Genomic DNA, 22678 nt, shown 5'->3' on the forward strand with positions numbered 1-22678 from the left:
TCGCGACCCACAGGTTGAAAAACACATAGTCGATTATTTGTTTTGAATTTTTTTTCAGTTAACCAAACTGTGTTGAAACACGATAAGCAGAGTTTATCACATGGCATCAAAATATAGTGCGACGACAAGCGTTAGCGAGGAGTGTAAGATAAAACTGCGACCAACAACACATGAGCCGAGTGAGCGGAGCGAGCGTGGCGTGAGAGCCGCCAGTGAGTGCCAAAACCGAGCTACTAGCATCGCGACTTGGTTTGATTTAACTTCAATCAAACAAACAAAAATTAAAAATTGTTTGAGCAAACGTTAAAAATGTGTAGTTATTTATTTTACAGTTAAACAAATTTCTGTTAATAGTTGTTCGACTTATTGACTCATAAGCCGACTAAATAGTATGCTAAAGGTTGAATTACGAAACGTTAGTCTGCGAAACAAAACATTTAAGTACAAACAAACCAAAACTCAGACCAAGTAACATAATTATATTGTTAAGTATTATTAAGATAAAATTAAAATACTAATATTAGCATTTTTTTTTATTTAGTTTGACATTTTGTTTTATTTATCTGGTGTAATAATCTATTGTGATATAATGTAATTTCTGTGATTTGATTTTATGACATTATGTAAGAATATTCATATTAGCATCATTCCTAAGTTGCTGCTTTGCCCTAGCAGGGTCCATGTAGCACTGTAATATTTATTTGCCATCTCATAATACCATGGCTGCAACGAATAAATGAATAAATGAAACCTACAAAAATAGGTGATTTTTAATAATCTGATCTAAAGGCTGCACAATGCACAATGTAAAAAGTTTTAAGCCTCAAAAATAATCAAAAATACACGAATCCATTTATTTATCTGACTGAATGTAATGCCAGTGTGAGTAGAAATTATTTTCAAAAGACTTCTAACATGTGCCGATTTCTATCATACGTTATCCCCTACATTGGCCTGAAACATCGTCGATACAGCGGCTTAACTCGTCAATAAGAGCCCTAAGTGCACACGAAAAAGATTAATGGCACCCAAGTTCCCAACTCTTGAAATTTAATTAATAACTTATGAAACACGGGCGCGGGCATCAATCTGTACAGGATGTTTACGGGACTTGAAATGTTCAGATAAATCAATGTAGCAACGGCGAGTACGCTTGAGGTGTGAAGTGTGTCGAATATAAAATAAGTATACGTTTAAATTTCATTATTATTACTACTATTTTACATGTTTTCCTGAACTGAAACAATTACTTTGCACACCCGCGACCTGAAACCTTTTTTTTTGTTTCTGTTCATTGGTATGGATCAGGCGTTACTATAAACGCCTGTTTCTATAAATATATTTTTTTCCTGACTAAACTTTTTTTTAACTGTCCTTGCATCTAAATGTTATCTAATCACCAACGTAATCGCTGCGCTGTGCTGTGCTGTGACCCATGATGCACTTTATGACTAAGGATCTTTTATGGATCCGCAAACTGTCAGAGAATTATTCTATTTCCATATTCATATTAAATATAATGACCCGGATAACTCACGTCTTAAATTGAGTTTAGCTCGACATGTTTCAGGCTAATCCGTAGCCCTTCGTCTTTGGAGCAACGCGACTCAGCGGCTGCTGCAACACGCGCACTGCGCGCCGCCGCTCTTATTGATTATCCCGATTAATTATTAGCCTGAAACATGTCGAGCTAAACTCGATTTAAGACGTGAGTTATCCGGGTCATTATATTTAATATGAGTGAGTCTCACGGTAGTTTCATATTTCCATATTGTTTTAAAATTATCCTGCAGCAGGTAGTTGGGTTAATATAACCCCCATAAAATGTTTTCCAAGATGCTTACATTGTATATAGATACTATTTTTTCTAATACTGGCCAATTATGTTTTGAATCGAAAATTCTGTTGAAAAACCTTTAAGTAAATGAATGTTTAGTCAAAGTAACATAACTATCTGCAGAAACATTTTAAATTAACTTGATAGTTGCGTTAGTGAGCAGGTGTCGTAATTATTTTAAGTCAATTTTAATAATACCTACGCAGAAGATTTCTGATGATCTACATTGTGTACTTTGATATCAAAACTTTATGATTTTTAAAGTTTACAAAGGCTACACGATTGTATTCCAACAATGTTGTGGATTTATATTAAAATGCAAAATGCGTACAATAACTTTTATTCTTACGACCCCTAGTAAAACAGCTAACAGTTTTATCGCCGGCTGTACATTGTAATATGGAAATTGTAACGATTCCACTTACGAATTCGTGTGTGATTTATAGCTTACAAAAAGGCACTTTTATTCGTAATTGTACCATGTTCTTATTTTTTGGTATAAAAAGTTGGTGATAACGGATGAAATAGCCTTAATTTTTGATAAAACATGGTCTTCTTTTAATTATAAGTAGAGCTTGTGTTAGTGGTCGTTTACTATTATATGGACAAAAACCATTTCTTATTTCATTTAAGCATCGTGCTCACCAGAGATGTGCGAGGATGTGTTACGTGGAATATGTTTTTCATGAACCAATGGAAACGCTTCATTTACCTCGCCTCGCTCCACCCAGCTGTTTCCACTAGAGATGTGCTATGCGAGGATGTTTAAATGAGGCGTTTCTATTGGTTAATCAAAAACACATCCCTCGCAACACATCCTCGCACATTATTGGTGGAAACGTTACTTTATTCTCCTGTTATTCATTATTCATTCATTTACAATTATTTTGTCATTAATTTATTTATTTTTTTAACCTTTCCAACTCCAGCGGTTCATGCGATACCACAAGTTTAAAACTGGCTTTACTACTCGGTGACACCCCCTGTTTCACCATACACTGATTAATTTTATGTGACATATCTATGATGCAGTCTCTGTTCGTTTTGTCCGAATAGACGGAGACGGCATCACATTTATATGTCAAATAAAATTTATCCACGAGTGGTGAAACAGGGACTCAAGCGGCAATTACACTGCGTCGTTCACCTAATGCGGTCGCCGAATTTGTTTCAAACTACTTCGGCGAACGAACGTCGTTTTTACTGCGGCGACCATATTAAGGCGGTGGCAGCTGTCGCTCGCCGAATGCGGCCGACTACCGTGTTCTTTACACTTTTGCGGAACAACTCAGTGTAATTGCCGCTTTAGTGTTAAAAATGTTAAAATCGTCTTTTAAGGGTTCTACCTTGTCTGGATCTTTATTGCGCTATCGAATAGCGGCTAATCGCTACTTAGTGTATTTTCCAACCTCGACATTGGCGCAGTCATCCATAGTATCGATAGAGCTAACAATCTGAAATAGGACAAGACAACCTCTGTTTTGTCTAACGCTCTAGCGCTCGCGATCGCATTCACTAACTTTTCTTCCCTTATCCTTCACCGTGTGACAGAAAGAAGTAGTGAAAGGGATTGTAATTACGTGTGAATTAGACAAAAAGGCCTCCGGGCGTCTATCATCAGACTTCCAAGGTAATCGTTCTGTCAGCCCGTTCTATCGTTCCAGCGAAATCAAGAGTACGAACAGCCGAAATAAATAGTATCAAATAAGTGCCTTTCATAACTTAGCCAATAAACGTTTACTGTTGACTTCATAAACATAACTCCTGATTACCTCCACAAAGTAGACCATTCGCATTCAGGAAACTTGGGGAGATTTACGACTGAAACAAGTGACGCTGCGTGTGAACGATAAAAATCTGGTAATTCAAGGAGTAAATATAAGTTTGAGAGCAGCAAATGGACTTGAGTTGCTGATTAAGTCTGGTTTATTTATATAGTGTCTTTTTGTAGATATGCGGATGCATAAGAGAGATTTCGCTGCAGACGCTAAACATGGGAACTGAGGTGATTCAATCGCGATACAAACGTGATACGATATCAAAGCAGAAGCGAAGCATACGTGATATGGTTTCAATGCAAACGCGATACAGCCGTGATGTATTAAGATTTCTTTTGATGAGGTTAGGCATCCCAAAAAAAAATTAAATAGTAATATGGAAAAACTGAGTCGCGACCGTGGAACCTATTTACAGATAACCTAACCAACAAAAAGTTGGAAAACCCCCGACTGTGTCACTTCAAAGTTCAGTATCTCAAAAACACATAAACCGATTTTGATGAAACATCTATTGCTAGAAAACTTGATTTCAAATAAAAAACCGCATTGAAATCGGTCCACTAAGAGATACGGAGTCACAGACAGACACACATAGCGGTCAAATTTATAACACCCCTCTTTCTGCGTCTAGGGTTAAAAATTACATTCCTACTGTAAAGTCTTACAGTCACCAGCACCAACATCTGACACAACAAGCGTGCATAAATATCTGATACGAGTCTATTTCTAGGGCCAGAAGGACGTGTCAGATATTTTTGCACGCTCCGCTGTGGCAGATATGAATGCTGGTGACTGTACTACATTATAAAACTCACAGTAAAAAAATTCTAGTTGAGAAGTCGAGTGACCCGATTTTACATGAAATTTACGATGTTTTTTCTTTTGTGACAGTCGCCTATAAATAAAATATAATTGAATATACTTTTCCGATGGCCAATATAGTCCAGATATTTTTGAGTACAGTCACCAGCATTAATATCTGCCACAGCGGAGCGTGCAAAAATATCTGACACGTCCTTCGGTCCCTAGAAATAGAGTCGTATCAGATATTTATGCACGCTTGTTGTGTCAGATATTGGTGCTGGTGACTGTACCTATAGCTCCAATGTTCATGATGTCGACTGTGTACAGTTGACAAACGAAGTACACTTGTAACTTTAGTACAGTCAAGGTCATATTATTTAAAAATATCTACCTATACACTTTTATGTCACTGACTATAAGGTCGATGTATACAAACCTATACATACGAGTACATTCCGTACCTCAGAAGCATAACACTGCAAGTGCCATTTCCGAAATTTTACAGGAGAAGCGTTTTTGTGTGAAATTGGAGCATACCCGGCAATAAGGGTGGTTTAAAATAAAACTGGTAGAATTTGAACCATAGACTCTTTTATTATTAAATACTTTGGTTAATTGAGATTATTAATACATATGAGATCAATTTTTTAATCCAAATTATATTATTTTAATAAAATAAAATATAAAACTAGTCCACATACCGTGTTCTACTTCACAAAAAATCAAATCTTTAGAGTTACTTACCATAATAATAACATTACAATATTAGCTTAAAATGGTATTATAATGGTATTTGATAATTAATTATATTTGTTTTGTGTTAAATTCTAAGGATTGATTTTTTCTACTTTGATTCAATATTAATATTAATCAAAAATCACAATTATAAAATTGTAGGTACCTACCTATTATAATTTTCTTACAAACATTCGCTTATATACCAATAAATAAATAAATATAATATAATATAATATAAAATATACAAAAATAAATATACACCAATACTTACATTGTAAATTATTCTTTGTTTTTAATTGTTAATTAGTTGATCTGTAAATGTTTTATTATTCAATTATTAAATTGCTACATTGTAGTGACCCGTTTTTAAATAGTTCTATAAAAACCAACAAAACTAACGTAATGTGAACTATATTTTTTACATACTTAAATACTTACGCCGGAATTTCCTGTTGTTAAGTCTACTAAATACTTTTCCCGACGATACTTCGACATTGTATGAAAATTTGCGTATTTTTTAAGAGCAAAACGTGATGGTCTGTCCACGTGCATGTCGCAACGCGTAGTACTAGGTTGAGGTAACTCCTTCCCAGTAACTAACAAACCCCTCCCTGCGCACCCGCCGCCTTGCGATCGTTTGGAGCACAATACTGCAAGTCCAGACAAATTAAAATACCCGATTGCATGATACTGTAACTCCGGACATACGGTAAAATGCTTTGTAGCGATAAAGGTTCTTACATCAAAATACATCTGAGAAATTCCGAAACTATTACGATTTCTACATATACAGTATTATGGGTCGATAGAGCTCAAAAACTTCTGTACAGTATCGTAAAAAACAGAAAATCGTAAAAAGTGGACTTGCAGTGTTATGCTTCGCAGGTACGGCATTTGACGCTGCTATGGCTGTATAGATTACGATTAGTTTGAGTACGGTGTACCTATACTTAACCCGACAAAGCCCAGCCGACGAAGTTTAATTATTATAATTAATAATAAAGACACATTTAGCAAAGCTACTGCGCCACCCCCGTTTTAACTTTGAATTTAAGCTCCTTTAAACGAAAATTAAATTAAATGAACCGTTTAAAATACGAAATGACACTGCATTTCACGTTATGTATTAATTTTAATTACTAACGAGTAACGCCAAAGAGACCGTTTATTTACATTCTAGTCGGAGGTTGTTTATATTTAAGTTCAGAGTATAAAATGGGGTAACTTGAAGAGATATCAAATGTCAGATTATGTATGATGTAGAAATGATGAGACAGCGATAACACCGCCATGTCCGATACACTGATTTAACGATTATTCTTTGAAGTTCAATATTTATTATCTAAGAGCATAGAACGAGCCATTTTACCCAAAACGATACGGCGAGGGTGGATAGACACGGCGAGAGGAAAATGGGTTTAATGCTAGAGTTTTACATTCTGCTTTCCACTTCGATTGCGAGGAGATGAAATAGCAACAGTGGAAACAGGTGTTCACTTACTAGGTACCTTTTATTTTTAATGCATTGCTATATAATCATATTTTTTTAGTTTTATTGATTTATTTTGATTGGTTTGGTTGATTTTTAGTTTTATATAAAATATAGAAACTTTTTTGTTTGTGGCTGTTGAAACCTGATTGACTTGGTCTTAGACGAAGATTCTATTTTATGCACAAGAGCATAAAAAGTCACTTTATATCGCCTAGATCCAGCTAAATACGAGGTTTACGAGCTCATGTGAAGTGAAAAAGTAATTCAGTTATGCGAGTAGAATTAACTCATGATTCTGACATTAAACGAAGTCTTATCGTCGGACAGTTCACTACAATACGATCTTTACAATAATATGGACGGAAGCGCAGTCAAATGGACCAGCGTGTGGAAATGCTAAGTCGAGTCGTGAGAGCTATTCATGTAAGGCTAGGAGCACAAATGACCAACGCGTCATGCAGGCGTCTGTTTGACTAAATTGGCGATGATTCGTGGCGTACTCTGGGCTTTTGGAATCACAATCATTTTCACCACTTCTTTCAGTCCACTCGGTGTGATTAGGGTAGAAAGAGATGGTGAATGAGATCACGAATGTCAGCGCGTTAGACAATACCGCCCTAGAGGTCTCAGTACGGCCTCTGGTCCTTGTACCACAAAAAGTACAAGCAAGCAATTGTCACTTTTTGTATGACAAAAGCTAACAATTATGTCGATTGGCATTTGTATAATAAATTGTATAATTTGCGGTCCACGGGCCCGGCTTACCTATTGTCTAATGCTCTGACGCTCGCTATTGCACTTACTATTTCTTTCTAGCCTCAACTTATACCGTGGGACAGGAAGAAGTGGTGAAAAATTCCAAGTGTGCTAGACAATAAAGATAGGTCTCCTAGGTCTGTATTAAGAACAATAGGCAAGAAATTGTGTCATATACGGGGAACGTTTCGAAATACATAAGGTTATTTTTTGATAAAAAAATGGTGACATCCATTCCATCCATTATCTAAACGACCTTTTTTAGGGTTCCGTAGTTTTACAAGGAACCTTTATATCGTCTTGGCTTTCCATTCGCGGCTTAGCTTAGCGACTGAGTGCTAAAAAGCTGTAATTTCGTATGAGTGTTGTTGACCAGGCCAAAAATCCCTACACATTAATATGCTATTATTTGGCGAGCAAATACCTAGTTTAGAATACCACAAAGTGTCATTCACCTTACCTCATATTCATTTCACTTTGACGACTGTCATTTTTTTTCTTTTCAAACTCAGCATAACATTATTCTAATTTAGTATGTGTAAACACAATAAACTGTGTCAGCGTTTGTGTATGTAGCCTTACAAGACGTCTTTATCTATTCTAGTAAAATAATAGGCAAGGTTCCACTATAATGAATTCCCACGTGATATTATGACTATTATTCTACTCATCCATGTGACATACATCGTTTATATACATAGTATATTACGTATTGTTGTTGACCGTTCATTGTGGTATAGTAAACGCAATATTTGTTTGCGATTTTACATAATCATAATTATCACATCTTATTTACTTCCTTGTCGTGTTATATTAACAGTTTATGTGCATGTTTAAAGTGAACGGTGTGTTTTAACTGTTATCTAAGAGATATTCTACATATTTATCAATATTAATAAGGTACAGTCAAGCTTAAAAGTAGCTTCATCTTTTAATAACTTTTCACATAAATAATAATATTGCGGCAGTTTGAAATGTGTCAAATTAGCGACAGTGACGAAGTATTAATGGATTTTGCTACTTTCTACCTTCAAGCTTGACTCTACAGTCTAACTAAAATAAAAGTGTTTATACGGTCAAAATAAAAATACACATGTATAGATGGCCATATTTTGAACTCAATAAATTCTTTTAAACATATTTGTGTAACTTTGGCTGTATCAATCTCTTTGTAGTTGACTGTACTTCAAAGTATGTTTAATTAAAGAACACTGAAAATTTCTTGATATTTTAGTCGTTTATAACGAAAAAAGACATTTTGCTCAAGAATAAAAATAGTTTCGGGTATGTTTTTTCACGTTGTAACAACAGATAGATAAGTACCGAAATCCATTTGAATGAATTTGAAAAAAAAAACATAGGCAATCAATTATGAATTCCTTCATACAAATAACGTGTGTCCTACTTTTTGACATCGGCATTGCCGTCAAAATAAGTATTGAGTAACTTAGCAGTATCCACATAAACAAAATAAGATTATTTTGATGGAACGTGGTTAGTTACAAAAATAATTAAGTTACGGGAACGGACATATAGTGCAGACAAACATGCTGGTCAAAAACATAACCCTCCTTTCACTGTCGGGATAAGAAGCCGCTCCCTTGTGCACAACAAATGTTCATAATAATATCGGCAAGCTTGTTTGCTTGTGTGAGTCGATTCAATTTATTTCGTCGTGTTTGCCAATGCAATACAATACTGTCCACAATGTCCACTGGGGAAAACACATTGGCATTTTATTGCACTGCACTTTCGTTTGCGATGGGTAAATACCTAAACTGTATGGCTAGCACAGTATCACAAAAGTAGGGATACCAGCCGTCCGGGTTTACCCGGATTTTTCCCAATGTAGAGGATAACTGGGAAGCGGACTACAAATAAATCCTCACCCAAAGGATTTATTTGTAGTACAGGTTATTCAACTTTTCTTTCTGTCACACGGTATAGGATGAAGATAGAAAGAGATGACATAGCCAAGTGAATTAGCTCGTTGAAGCGGCAATAGCACTGAGAACAGTTGGCCGTTGGGGCGGTGATTGCTTTCCATTAGACCCGCATGCTCATTTTACTCCCTATCATATTAAAAAAAACATAACCCTAGGTTTGCATTAGCCTGGAGTGCATATTATCAATTCTGGTCTTGGCAAGTCCAATTTAGGAGGCAAAATAAAGAGGAAGAAAGAAGGAAAGAGAGATTTATTTTGGTTCCATAAGTACCACCATCTTACAGTAATAAGACTAAAACTAGCACTAAAACTAAGCTAAATAGACGTGAACCCCTCAACACATCGTCTTGTCACGCAACCACCGTTTAACGATGATTTTTTAACCCTAAACCGTGCAACCGGCCCTAAAACAATCCGTTCAATGAAGAAAAGTTCCAAAGAAAACCTTCATGAACAAAAACTTTCAGTTCACATAATTACTTCGTCCAAGGAAACGTATTCTAATAGCTGAAGCTGTTAATATTACAGTACGACCATGACCGCTGATGTCCGTGGTCAATAATAAATAGGTGAATCAATCAAAAGGCATTGTTAACGTTTCTATGTTCATTCATGATGATTAAGAAAAATTGTTTTTTCAAACTTTAAAAATTCCAAATCAAAACTTCAGAGCATGTTTGATATTACGATGGTTTTCTTTTGCAACGTACCTAATGTAATGACATTCATTTTAAATTTTAAATAAGAAGCTTGTCAGTTCCACACACAGGTGATAGAGGTACTAGCTCTTTCCTCGGCCAACTGCCCATACATTTTTCGATACAGTTCGATTGCAGTTGGCATAATTGCACTTTGACTGCAATTGAAATGTATGGGCAGTCGGCAGTTGGCAGTTACGTTGCAGCTGGAATGCAGTCCATCTGGCCCATGGCATTGCCATAGAACGAGGAAACAGCCAGCCTTATGGGCACCCTGCCTGATAGTAACGATTTGGGTGATATTTTGAAAATATACTTATTCAAAGTTTCAAAAATAAGTATCACAGACTCTTATTCCGATGCAATACAGAACAGAATTATAGATACTTATTTTTGCACTTGACAGTACATAGAGACATAAACATTGATATTTAGAAGTAAAGCTAATAATAAAAACCTAAAAATAGTCTGTGTGAATCTTTACAGGGTGTAAATTCAGTAACTCTTTATTTACTTGTCAAATAAATCTGTGTTCTACGTGACAACGGATCGGCCCCCACAAGCAACGCTCTCCGGCACTCGCTCAGATACCTTAGATATATTATTCAATTTTCATCCACTAACAAATTCTTTATCTTGGGTACATCTTGTTCCTTACACTATCGGAAAAGAGAATGGAAGGAATGACGGAATAAAGAAGCAACTCAATAAAATTTTCTGTGTGAAGTTCACGATCCGAACTGAGCCGGCGAATGAATTACAGCTCAAGCTACTTGTACTATTATTTATTCTGTGCCCAAGTCTTGTCATTTTGAGAGAAGTCCTGTGCCCAGCATTGACATGTATATAGGGCGAGATGGTATCATCACAACACATCATAAGGAACAGAAAGTGTTTAATTCTTCAGGTCTCGCATCGTGGAATTTGTGAGGTGTAAATTCATTTATAATATTTGGGATTCCTACTTTTTCTTCCGGGAAAAATGATCTACTTAACTGATGGTAAAAACCGCATTAAAAAAAATTCAGTAGGCACTTTAAAAGATAGATAGGAACAGAAGGTGTGAAGTTACTTTACTTTATACTATTGTACAGATAAAAATAAAGGAAATAAGATTCAAATTCGTTGTAGTTAGGAACGCCGCCATTAAAATCGACGAGGAACTAGATTCACCTGTTTAACGATTATCAATTTATTAGTTCCCTTAAAGTTGGAGATCTTTATTGAGTCGTAACCCTAAAAACTTTTGGTTTATACAACTAATAAGGTGAAACCGATCCGATAGTATTTCATTAACTCGGCCCAACATTCAGGATCGAAGTTAATTAAAATTAGTTTCAGGGTTTAAGCTGTTAAACCCATTTATTAATATTTAATCAAGACCGGACACAGGGCGGTGGGATGAACAATTGAACAGTGACTGAATAGACTTCTATTTAAATTAGGGTTTTCACAGAGGCGAAATATCGCTAGATGGCGTTAGTATCGTATCACATGATTTTAATTATTATTGTTTACTACAATAATTATATAATTTCGAGATTTCATTTAAATCCCATGTGAATTCCTAAAAACGTCGTGATCTTCGAAAAAAATCGCACGTAGAATACACCTATGAAAATGTTCGTTTCTACACTAAGTAGATACACTTATTAGTATAGTCTTAAGATTTTAGGATTTCGTCCAGCGTGAATACCGATATAATTATACTATATACTAGTAACTATTTAAGATTTATTCAGCCGCGAATATTCAAGATATTCGCGCACATTCAAGACACCAGATTTCATGTAAGTAAGTATTTATGTTCAGCAGTTTTAGCGTTAAAGACACTTACCTACACACGCCCGCATACACTCGTCACAAACTTTTAATTTGTTAAATTAGCAGAAATCAGTAGTAACTCATCTTAATATCGCAATGTTGTAAGTTTAAGCAACCTTAAATATACTCAGCGGCACAAAATTTGGTCCACGCTACATATAAAATTACATAATCCCACTTATACTCGTATAATAAATGCGAAAGTTTGTAAGTCTGTTTGTTTGTTACTCCATCACGTCTAATCAGATAGTTTGAATCCCGGAGAAGGACATAGGATAGTTTTTATCCCGGAAAATTGTAGGTTGCTCGCAACTCTCATGATATCACCAGTCCGATTAGTGAGAGGCCTGCCAACGTTTCGTCTTCCGATTCATAATCGCCACTCGAGGACCTTTCTGTTATCCTGTTCTTCGAGCGAAGTGGCCCGCCTATTGCCACTTGGACTTGCATATTGTGAGCTATGTCGGCGACTCGGCAAATTTCCGTACCTATTCTGGATTCTATCGCGCAAAGAAACTCCAAGCATGGATCTCTTCATAGCTCTTTGCGTTACTCTGAGCCTCATCACGAGGCCAAAGGTCGTGGACCATGTTTTAGAGCCATAGATCATTAGTTATCACAGGTATTCCATAGTATTTGCACATACTAAAAATATTTGTTTCTCAACAAAAATTAAGCACGTATTTATTAAAACATTAAGTAGTTAAATGGTAAAAATGAGCATCATACTTCTAGTAAATTAACTAATGGAATAAACTAACTAAAAGAATTTCTTTGCAGTTCCATAAATAAACTTAGCAATCAAGGTCGCGGGTGAGCAAAGAAATTCTTTTAGTTCTTTTGGACCTCCGCAAAGTAACGTCTGATTCAATCAATTATTTATGGAATAAAAACATAATTTTTAATTAGGCTGATGAAAATACAAAATAATAGGTGAACGAACCATGACCAATCATTGATAAAGTGTATGTGCGTAGCAAATATTTCAGTATTATGTCTCACACTGCACCATATTTTTTATTTCTTGTTAGTCATCAAAACAAACATCGTTGCTTCCGTTAACTCTTTATCGTGACATATCTAAATAACTAAGTATCACGTTCTAAATGACAAAACAGAAAGGGCATTTTCGTGAATAGGAATTCAATCTATATTTTCATCCTGTCTTTGTTTCATCAAGCGCCACCTGACCGAAAACAATTTGGAAGATAACTACAGGATTTTTAGGCACATGTAGTGCATTAGCTCTTATAAACTTTAATCAATTAATATTAGTTCATTTTCTTCTATTTACATGACGATTTCGGTAGATTAAAGTACAGATGTAGTTAAAAAGTTTTTACACATGCCAAGTAAAAATCAATCTTGTGTCAATGACACTTAAAGACTTTGACATGGAAAAACTTTTCTCACTTTAACTATACCCGTATTATTTGACATTGTCAATGTAATCCTTTTTAACGTTTCCATCCAGCAAAGACAAAGAGGTTAATTAAGCACTAGCTGCAGGATGTGTTTATGACAGTTCAACGTAAGAAGTAGGATAATTTATCTAATTAATAATTTGTTAATTTTAACAAAAATGTATGGATTTTTGTATGTAATATACTTTGATTAAAAATTTTGCATTCCGATTTCGTGAAACAGGGGCAAATTTATAATTATCTCATTTATTCGCAACGTGTCATTGCAAACATTAATTAATTCACATCAAATTGTTAACCTGAAAATCTTTAGCAACTCTACCGCATCCGTCTACTGCAACCTACGCAGTGATGTCACATAATACTCTCGTTAATTCAAATGGCCCCTGTTTAAAACGTTAAGATAGGCACTTGTATTTATTTACCCGTCGTTTTGCTGTAGCTACTTAGTATCGTACTTTACCGTGTTAATTACCTACTAAAAATATAATATATTGATATTTATTTATTTATTACTAAGTATAGTAGAAGATACGAACCTAAGTCGAACTTCACTGGTCTGATAATAGAATGAAACGTATTTTATAATAAATTTAGTAAAAACGTTCGAGTTGAGTACAAGAATTTCTTTAAACGTATGAATGCAGTTTTTCTTGTTATTAAAATCGATGACATGGTTCCTAAGAACAGATCTTCGTATGTCTTATAGTTTCAGACTTTCCCATACTGACCTATCTAAAGGAGCCATACTATACATGTATATAGAGCTAGAGATGATAATGATACAAATGAACGTAGTTCAACATAAATTGCAACCGTTCACACAACAAATTGATGGAAACGCTGTCGTTTATGTCGTTATAGTCCATTACGTTTTCCTACGTCTTAAGCAGATCAATTGACTCTTCCGGTCGCTGGCCATGACCGTACGGTGGAATAATTGACTAAGTTACTTATCTGTTTTATATTTTAGGGGGTTGTAAAAGATAGAAAAGTGCTAAAAAACGAATTTAAAAAGTGTCGCAAAAGTGTATGCGACGACTCTTTGAGAAAACAATCAAAAGGGGTTATAAAAACTTTTAAGTTTTTATTAGAAAAACGTTTGTTCAAGGATATAAAATTTTACAAAAACAAAAAAAAACCTGTACAGTGCGTATAGGATACTCGGCGCATATTACCACATATTAATATCTGGTAATATGCCAACGAGCGTAATTTTTTGAGGTGCGGGTCGCGTCATTTTGTACGCGACCGAAAATAAACGACTCATAATTCAAAAAATTGCGCTCATCTGGCATCACACTCAAAGATCTGCTGGTTCGAACACAAACGCTTGTATTCTTATTTTAATAAAGTTATTTGGTTATCGCTTTCAAAACACACTCGCTCCCATCGCACGATATATGTCTAGTGCGGTTACGATTCCCAAGAGCGTTTACTGTTACGAATAGTGAAATCGTAATTCGTCCTGCAGATTCATCACTATTTAATGTCATCGAGGTAAGCCGAATGTGATTGGAGCTAAATTCAACAGGTACTAACATAACCGCTGAGCTCTTATGAAAAGAAAAGGTACGGTTTTGTCAAAAAATATAGATAGGTAATAGAGTGTTTTATCAAGTAAAACAGCTCCATCATCCATCCTCTTGCGCTATTACACGAGTATAATAGTTACGTCTGTGCGGCACATAAATGTTCAACGTAGGTACGTCATTCGTTTTGTTTGGACACAGTTCTGCACTCATTTTGCTTTTTGTTCAAATCACGAACTTATAGAGAGTTTGAAACTTCGATTGGATAAAAGTAATGAGCATTTTTAATAAGTTAAGAACCCGTAATTTTTATATATATCATCATTTTTTTTATCAAACAGCTGGCAAACGAGCAGGGGAGTCGCCAGGATGGTAAGTGATCACCGCCGCCCATGGACAGCGAGAGCATTATTAGGATCGCGGGTGCGTTGCCGCCCTAAACTGTGTCCGCAAACTGACATTCAATTTTTGGCATTGTCCCTTTTTATTCTTTTTTGAATTCTTAAAACAGGAATTTTCTAGAAAAAAATGTTAGCACGATCAAACAGCGCCAGTACACTTGAATAAAATTGGTTTAAGCAAAAATCGGGATAACGATTTCTATTTAGTAATAAAATAAAAAAGGACGACGTATCATTTTTCCTAACTCGATCACGGTTCGAACCCGCGTATTGGGCTTAGGTGATCAAATTCTTATTCACTAATATTGTAAAAGGAAAGTTGTTTGTCTGATATTTCGGCCTTTTGATTGACTAAAACTAGTACATGGACACTTTTTTGGTATACATATTTTAGTAATTAAAATGGAAACGTATTTTAACATGTAACACATTCTATGTTAAATCGGCTGCCAAAACTCGTGAAATCGTAACGCTTTTTCTCTCAAAAAAGTCAAATCTCATGAAAAAAAAACAAATCCATAACTGTACAAGCAAAAAAAAAATCTTAAAAAAGCATTCTTCAAGCTTAAACTGAGACCTTGATCAATATTATTATTATTATCCATATTTGTGTAAATCGTTATAAGAGTGAAAAAGTAATTTCATTATATTAATATACCATATCTCCAAGTAGGTACTTGAGGCAATTAAGGCCTAGCTATGGAAAAAATTAAATAAAATGAAAACTACCCTTTCTAATCAACATGTTTTTATTTTACTGATTTATCAGTTTCATAAACTACAAAATAAACACAAAATGTGGTAGCTGCATCCACAAACAACGTCACTAGACACGTTTTTTAGAAAACCTTGCTAGTAGGCTTTATCTATGTCGGTGACCCTTGTTCTTCTACGTATCTCCTCATTTCTGATTCGATCTCGTAGAGAAACCCCAAGCATAGCTCTCTCCATATCTCGCTGAGCAATCCTGAGCCTATTTATAATATCTATAGTGAAGCACTACCTCTCTGATCCATGTCATCACTGGCAACACACATTGGTTAAAGAGTTTCGTCTTAAGGCACTGAGGGATTTTGAACGAAAAAACATTGCGGAGTTGGATTCAGCGATTGACCTCCTTCTCGAAGTTGGACCTACCTAGTTGGATGGTTTGTCCTAGGTATACATATGCGTCAACAACTATTATTTATTAACTATTATTATTATTTTTGTCTTATCTACTCGTATTTCCATTTGTTTTTAGATAGGTTCGTCGATATTTAAAAATAGTAAGTACGTCTAAAATAACTAGCAACGCAATAAATTGATAATGATAATTCTTTATCAAGACAAATGACATTTTAATCGGTGCACTCTTGTATTACAATAATTGCTCCGCACGTGCACTGTAATGTCAGGTTGTTATATGAAGCATAAGTTTAAAAACCGGCCAAGTGCGAATCGGACTCGCGCACGAAGGTTCCGTACCATCTTTACACAACATTAATTAGACATTAGCAAAAACAGCAAAAAAAAACACGTTTTTTATATGGGAGCCCCCTTAAATATTTATTTTATTCTGTTTTTTTTCTTTAGTATTTCTTGTTATAGCAGCCACAGTTATACTTAATCTGTGAAAATTTTTACAGTCTAACTATCACGGTTCATGAGATACAGCCTGGTGACAAACGGTCGGAAGGACAGCGAAGTCTTAGTAATTGGTTTTCCGTTTTTACCCTTTGGGTACGGAACCCTAAAAATCATCCACTTATTTAGACTTCCCATTATACTGTTATTATACATGGGATAAATGAAAGAAAGAAATAAACACAAGCTATGACAACAATATTATTTTATCTACAATATTATTATTTTGGCAGGTGGTAGGACTTTGTGCAAGGTGCGCCCGGATTGCTACCACCATCTTGCTCGCTAATCCTGCCGTGAAGCAGCAGTGCTTGCACTGTTGTGTTTCGGCGTGGAGAGTAAGACAGCCGGTGTAATTACCTACTGGCACTTGCGGTATCCCATCTTAGGCCTCTAGGTTGGCAACGCATCTGCAATATCCCTGGTGTTGCAGATGTTTATGGGCGGTGGTGATCTCTTACCATCAGGAGACCCACTTGATCGTGTGCTATCCAGTCGATTATAAAAAAATCTACACCCATGTAGTAAATCCTCCATTATGCGTTCAGAAACCATAGATAATAACCAGCATTACGACATTGGATTCTATTATGAACACGACTGTATCGTAGATTTCATACATCATTACAGCACCGGGGCGCGCCACTCCGCACGCACGAGGAGGGCAGTGCAGGTCGTCGCGCGCGCAGCGGGCGCAGTTCGTGGGGCAGACATACCTAGTTCTCGTTAATGCAGGTCATTTTCAGTGGTTCTTGATTGAACACATGATAGAGGATTTAATATATGGATGTAGATAAAATATTGTATGCAACTGTACGTAATTAGGCCTTAAAACACTCATGTGACCCTATTATAAAACTTGGCTACGCATCGTTTCATAAAACCACACTCGTATTTTAAGGACCTATTACGATACAGTTGCATAAATAACTAAAGTAACGATAGCAAGATAGTATGTGACGTGTAAGTTTGATTTAGCGTTTTGTTCAGGGTTCCGTACCCAAGGAGTAAAAACGGGACCCTATTACTAAGACTCCGGTGTTCGTCTGGCTGTCCGATTATGTATAACTGTTGCCGCTATAACAACAAATACTAAAAGCAGAATAAAATAAATATTTAAGGGGGGCTCCCATACAACAAACGTCATTTTTTTGACGTTTTTTTGCTCGACATTAATAACGGCAACAGGTAGACGCTTGAAATATTCATAGAATATTTAGTCGCATATTCACTTTAAAAATAAATAATTAAAATCAAGTAAATATTTAAGGGGGCTATACAACAAACGTGTTTTTTTACTAATGTTTTGTTTAATGTAATATAGATATTGGTTCGGAACCCTTCGCGCGCGACTCCGACTCACACTTGGCCGGTTTGTTTAAGACCCCGTACGCACTATGCGGCTAACCGCGCGATTTTAGCGCGCCGTCTCTTTCTCTAGCGATACTTTGAAGAGAGACGGCACGCTAAAACCGCGCGGTTAGCCGCATAGTGCGTACGGGGTCTTACTCTTTCACGTTCTCAGCCAGCCATATAGGCGCACTGCCCAATAGTAGCGACCTGGGTGATATATATTTTTGTAACTACAGATTCTTAGGATTAGAGTAAGTTAGTTTTACGCGAGCAAGTGAGTTTCACGGTCGTTTCATGTTCAAAACCATTATAACGTTTCTGTAATGCTTTTCATCATTAATTTTGATTCAAGATATATTCCCACCCTTGACGCTGTATGCTTTGAACATTGAAAAATTCATGGAAGTCAAACTTTTATGATCGCTTAAAGAATAGATAACCATTGGAAGAGAAAAGTGCTCGAGTGGCGGCCACGAACCGGAAGACGAAGCGTTGGAAGGTCTCCTAGTATACGGACTGACGATATCAAGAGAGTCGCGGGCAATCGGTGAATGTAAGTGGTGAGTTGTGAAGGCCTCCCACTAGGTACCATCAGTCAAATATGTGGTCTACCACCCTAAAGTTGATAATCGTTTGCATGTTATGTTATGACATAAAACAATAATGCCAATAGACGTGTCTGTCAACTTGAAAGTTCGACTTTAGCGACATAATAATATTCATTTGATAGGAATTTGTATAAAAATTGATAGACCACTTATTTGGCTGATGGTACAAAGAATGGTATTGTGAGAAATGTGAGCAACCAGTGTATGCAAGTGGCGAGTTGTCTTTCATTGTGGCGTTTTAAGGGCAAAGCCTTTGTTCAGCAGTGGACGTCTTCCGGCTTATAATGATGTGCGGGTTCTGCCCTTTCGCAGAATTATTGTTTGCCAAAAGTTTCATTTGCTGATTCATTTCCTAATTTTCAATTTTCTCTGAAACAATTTTTTGCGAGCTTTGCGGTGAAGGAAAACATCGTGAGGAAACCTGCACAAACCTGCGAAGCGATTCAATGGTGCGTGCAAAGTTCCCAATTCGCACTGGGCCCGCATGGGAACTATGGCTCAAGCCCTCTTGATCTGAGAGGAGGCCTGTGCCCAGCAGTGGGACGTATATAGGCTGGGATGATGATGATGAATTTTTTTTAAGGTTTGTTTTATGAAAGTTCCGAAAAAACAAATCGTGAGTTGGGGAATGGAATCAGTTTGGCAAATGAAACAATTGGGAATCGTCAGTTGAGAAAAGCCAAAGAACCATGATAATGATGGATGATAGTGTGTATTATAACGGTATGGGTAAGCTTTAATGTCATACGTTTCGCCGACTATTTCTAGGCAGATTATTGATTGGCAGATAACGTTTTGCCGAGTAACGGTACGCCGATGAATTTGTACGCAGATGTATTGTTTCGCAGACTAACGTTTCGTAACTCAACCTTTAGCAGACTATTTAGTTGGCATATGAGTCAGTAAGCCGAACAACTATTCACAGAAATTCATTAAGCCTATTATTAATCATTACACATTTTGCACGTTTGGTCGAACAACCTTTCGCTTTTGTAACGTTTGAACTATTATTCAGTGCGCATATCAACTTTTCGCATCTTTTCGTTTCGCATGGGGAATGACATTCAATACCGCGAATATGTGTGGATTACACTATGGCCTCATAGGCATTTTTACACGCCGTGCTGACCGCGCATTCTTTATGATTTTCTTATGTAGGTACGCTCACAAGTTTTAAACGTATAACGCAAGTAATAAACGGATTTTTGATCATTATTTGTATTTATTTTATATTGGAGTCTAAACAAACCAAGTCGCGATGCTATAAGTTCGATTGTGGCACTTTGCCGGCCGCTGCCGCGGCACGCTCGCTTCGCTCGCTCGGCTCGTGCGTTGTTGGTCGCAATTCTACCTAACACTCCTCCTCGCTAACGCTCGTCGTCGCCCCTAACTACATTTTGATAACATCTAGTATATAATAGGCGTAACGAAATTATACCACACGTTGCTCGGCCAAAAGAAAAATCTGCCAATAGTAGTCTGCGAAACGAAAATCTGCGTAATTAAACTCGGTGAAATGACAGGTCACCGTCATACGTAGCTATACGTAGCTTGTTAAATCGTATATTTCGTATCCTTTTGAGTTGCGTTCTCGTCCCATTCGATGAAGGTATTAAGGGATTATGGATGTCTCTACGCTGTCCGCATCCTTAGCTTAAAGACGTAAATAGATGTTTTTTTGTTCTTTTTATGTTAAAGGAATAGAAAACTAAGGTAATAAAGTGGGTATGATGGTTACCGTTTATTTGTATTAAATGTCAGTTGCGAGTACCCGTATTAACCCATAGTTTTGCATCTTAACGCATTGCGGTTTAATTTAACTTTCGTCCAAAAAGAAAGGTAGGTTTAGTGACTTTATTAAAACTTTTTGATCCCGAAAACACGTAAACAATTCGTGTGATATAGACAAAGTTGCGGGCTACAGCTAGTCCAAAATAAAATTGTAATTTTGAACATGAAAAAAATAAAAAATAAAATTGTAATGTTTTTTTTTTATACACTATTGCCATTAACAGTTTCTAGTTGCCGCAATTTAGAACCGTTATTTAAATACCGTTTTAAATATAATTCTTAACAAATAAACGCGATGAGGGTTAAAATAAACATTGTAAATTAAACCAAGAGAACTTAATGAAGGGCAGAAAATCCAAATCACTTTGAGTCAAAGATGTTTAACGAACATCTTTCAAGTAGGTACCCTCTGATTCGTAATTATACGGGCTGAAGGCAAACAAAGAACAAATAGCCGCTTAACGTAGTCAATTTAAAATTAAATAAACAAAAAAATCTAATATATTATGTTGATACTCACAACACACCCGTTACATACGTTATATTCTCCGATGTTTTTTTTTCAACGAGATTTTCTTAATTGGGTACCATAACCAGATTACTTACCTGTGACTTTATCTATGATCTATCAATCTTTACCTATTTCTTTCAGGTATATGTCCACTTTATTAGCAATGCGCTTCGTCAAAGAATTCCATATAAAGGTTTCCGGATCACGATCGGATCCGCACCTCCTGTGGCTTCACGCCAGATGTGTCATACCAACTACACTACCGGGGATCTGCCCAACCAGCCGAAAATTGCAATCGTTTGCATACACTAATGTTATAAAAAAATATAGGACATGTGTTAATCCAAATTATAAATTTTGTGCGTCTTTCATACAAATCCGTCCGTTCCGTTTTAGCGGAAAATAGTCACAAATATAATTTAAAATATATATACATTATTAAGTATAGGTTTTAAAAAGATAACTTCTTTTTTTATTAAAGAAAAACTAGTCATAAACTTATCGAACACTAAAAGACTTACATATCGCCGTAACGCAACTTTTCCAGGACCCAACTTCAATTAAGTACTTCAGTCACTTCAAAACTACATCCACTAAACTATACTACAATTCTAGTCTATATTACGAAACAAACAGTGTGTTTACTAAGTCACTGTCTTCCCACTTCACTTATACACTTTGACTTTTATGTGTCGGATTCATATCGAGCGAAGTCGCAAGCGTCCGTCACCCTCGGTCCGCTCGCACCTACTGCCGTCTGTTCTGCCGTGTCAAGCGGATACCGATCTCAACTGAAATTCGAAGACATTTTCCACTTGGTTTCTAATTAATTATCTTTTGTTTCTAACACTTCATTGACTTATCAGCGATTTCATTCAATTGAAAACCCTGATAAATTGACAGTTCCAAGTGTTTTGGAATGTGGGCTCGGTACGAGACTACACAAAAGACGCGAGTATAATACTACCCTTTTTCGGAGGTCAGCCTTAATTATTCGATCAAAGTTCTTTCGCATTTAAAGTATCTAATTTTTAGGAAACGCTACCTAGGGTATTTCAAGATTACGTAAATCTAAAAAAAGTATTTATTTCTTTGGAATACAGCACAAAATAATGTTTGCGTCAGGTTTTTGACGCGTTACTCTATGAAAATCGCCATGAAATATTTCGGTTTATTTTGCGGTACTTCGTATAATTGCACCGTACTTTTATCTGTGATTCAATTATAAACATTCCATGGTGAATTTATTTGAGTGAAAAAAAGGAAATTTTCGATTCCTTTCTCTCTTGTCCCATAAATGTGGATCCTCAACCCGCCTCATGTAAAACGTCATGTTTTGACGACGATTTTGGGTCAGTGAGATGGAAACGTTACATTTCCTAATTACACGAATTTCTATTACATTTTCAAGATTAGACATCGATATACAAAGAAACTGTCATCATCATCCCAGCCTATATACGTCCCACTGCAGGGCACGGAGTTCCCACGCGAGCCCAGTGCGGATTGGGAACTTCAAACACACCATTGAATTGCTTCGCAGGTTTGTGCAGGTTTGT

At 36.2% G+C, this 22678-nt stretch overlaps 1 protein-coding gene across 1 annotated transcript in view; it reads right to left on the reverse strand.

Annotated features, from left to right (window-relative positions):
- LOC141442214 (5-hydroxytryptamine receptor 1-like) overlaps positions 1-21855 on the reverse strand; it is a 136488-nt gene extending 114633 nt beyond the window's left edge. Inside the window, exon 1 of the mRNA XM_074107135.1 lies at positions 21641-21855. The gene's annotated coding sequence lies outside the window, so the exon portion shown is untranslated. The remainder of the gene's footprint in view (positions 1-21640) is intronic.
- Positions 21856-22678: the final 823 nt, after the last annotated feature.

Source organism: Choristoneura fumiferana, chromosome 25, assembly GCF_025370935.1.
Source record: "Choristoneura fumiferana chromosome 25, NRCan_CFum_1, whole genome shotgun sequence".
NCBI lineage: Eukaryota > Metazoa > Arthropoda > Insecta > Lepidoptera > Tortricidae > Choristoneura > Choristoneura fumiferana.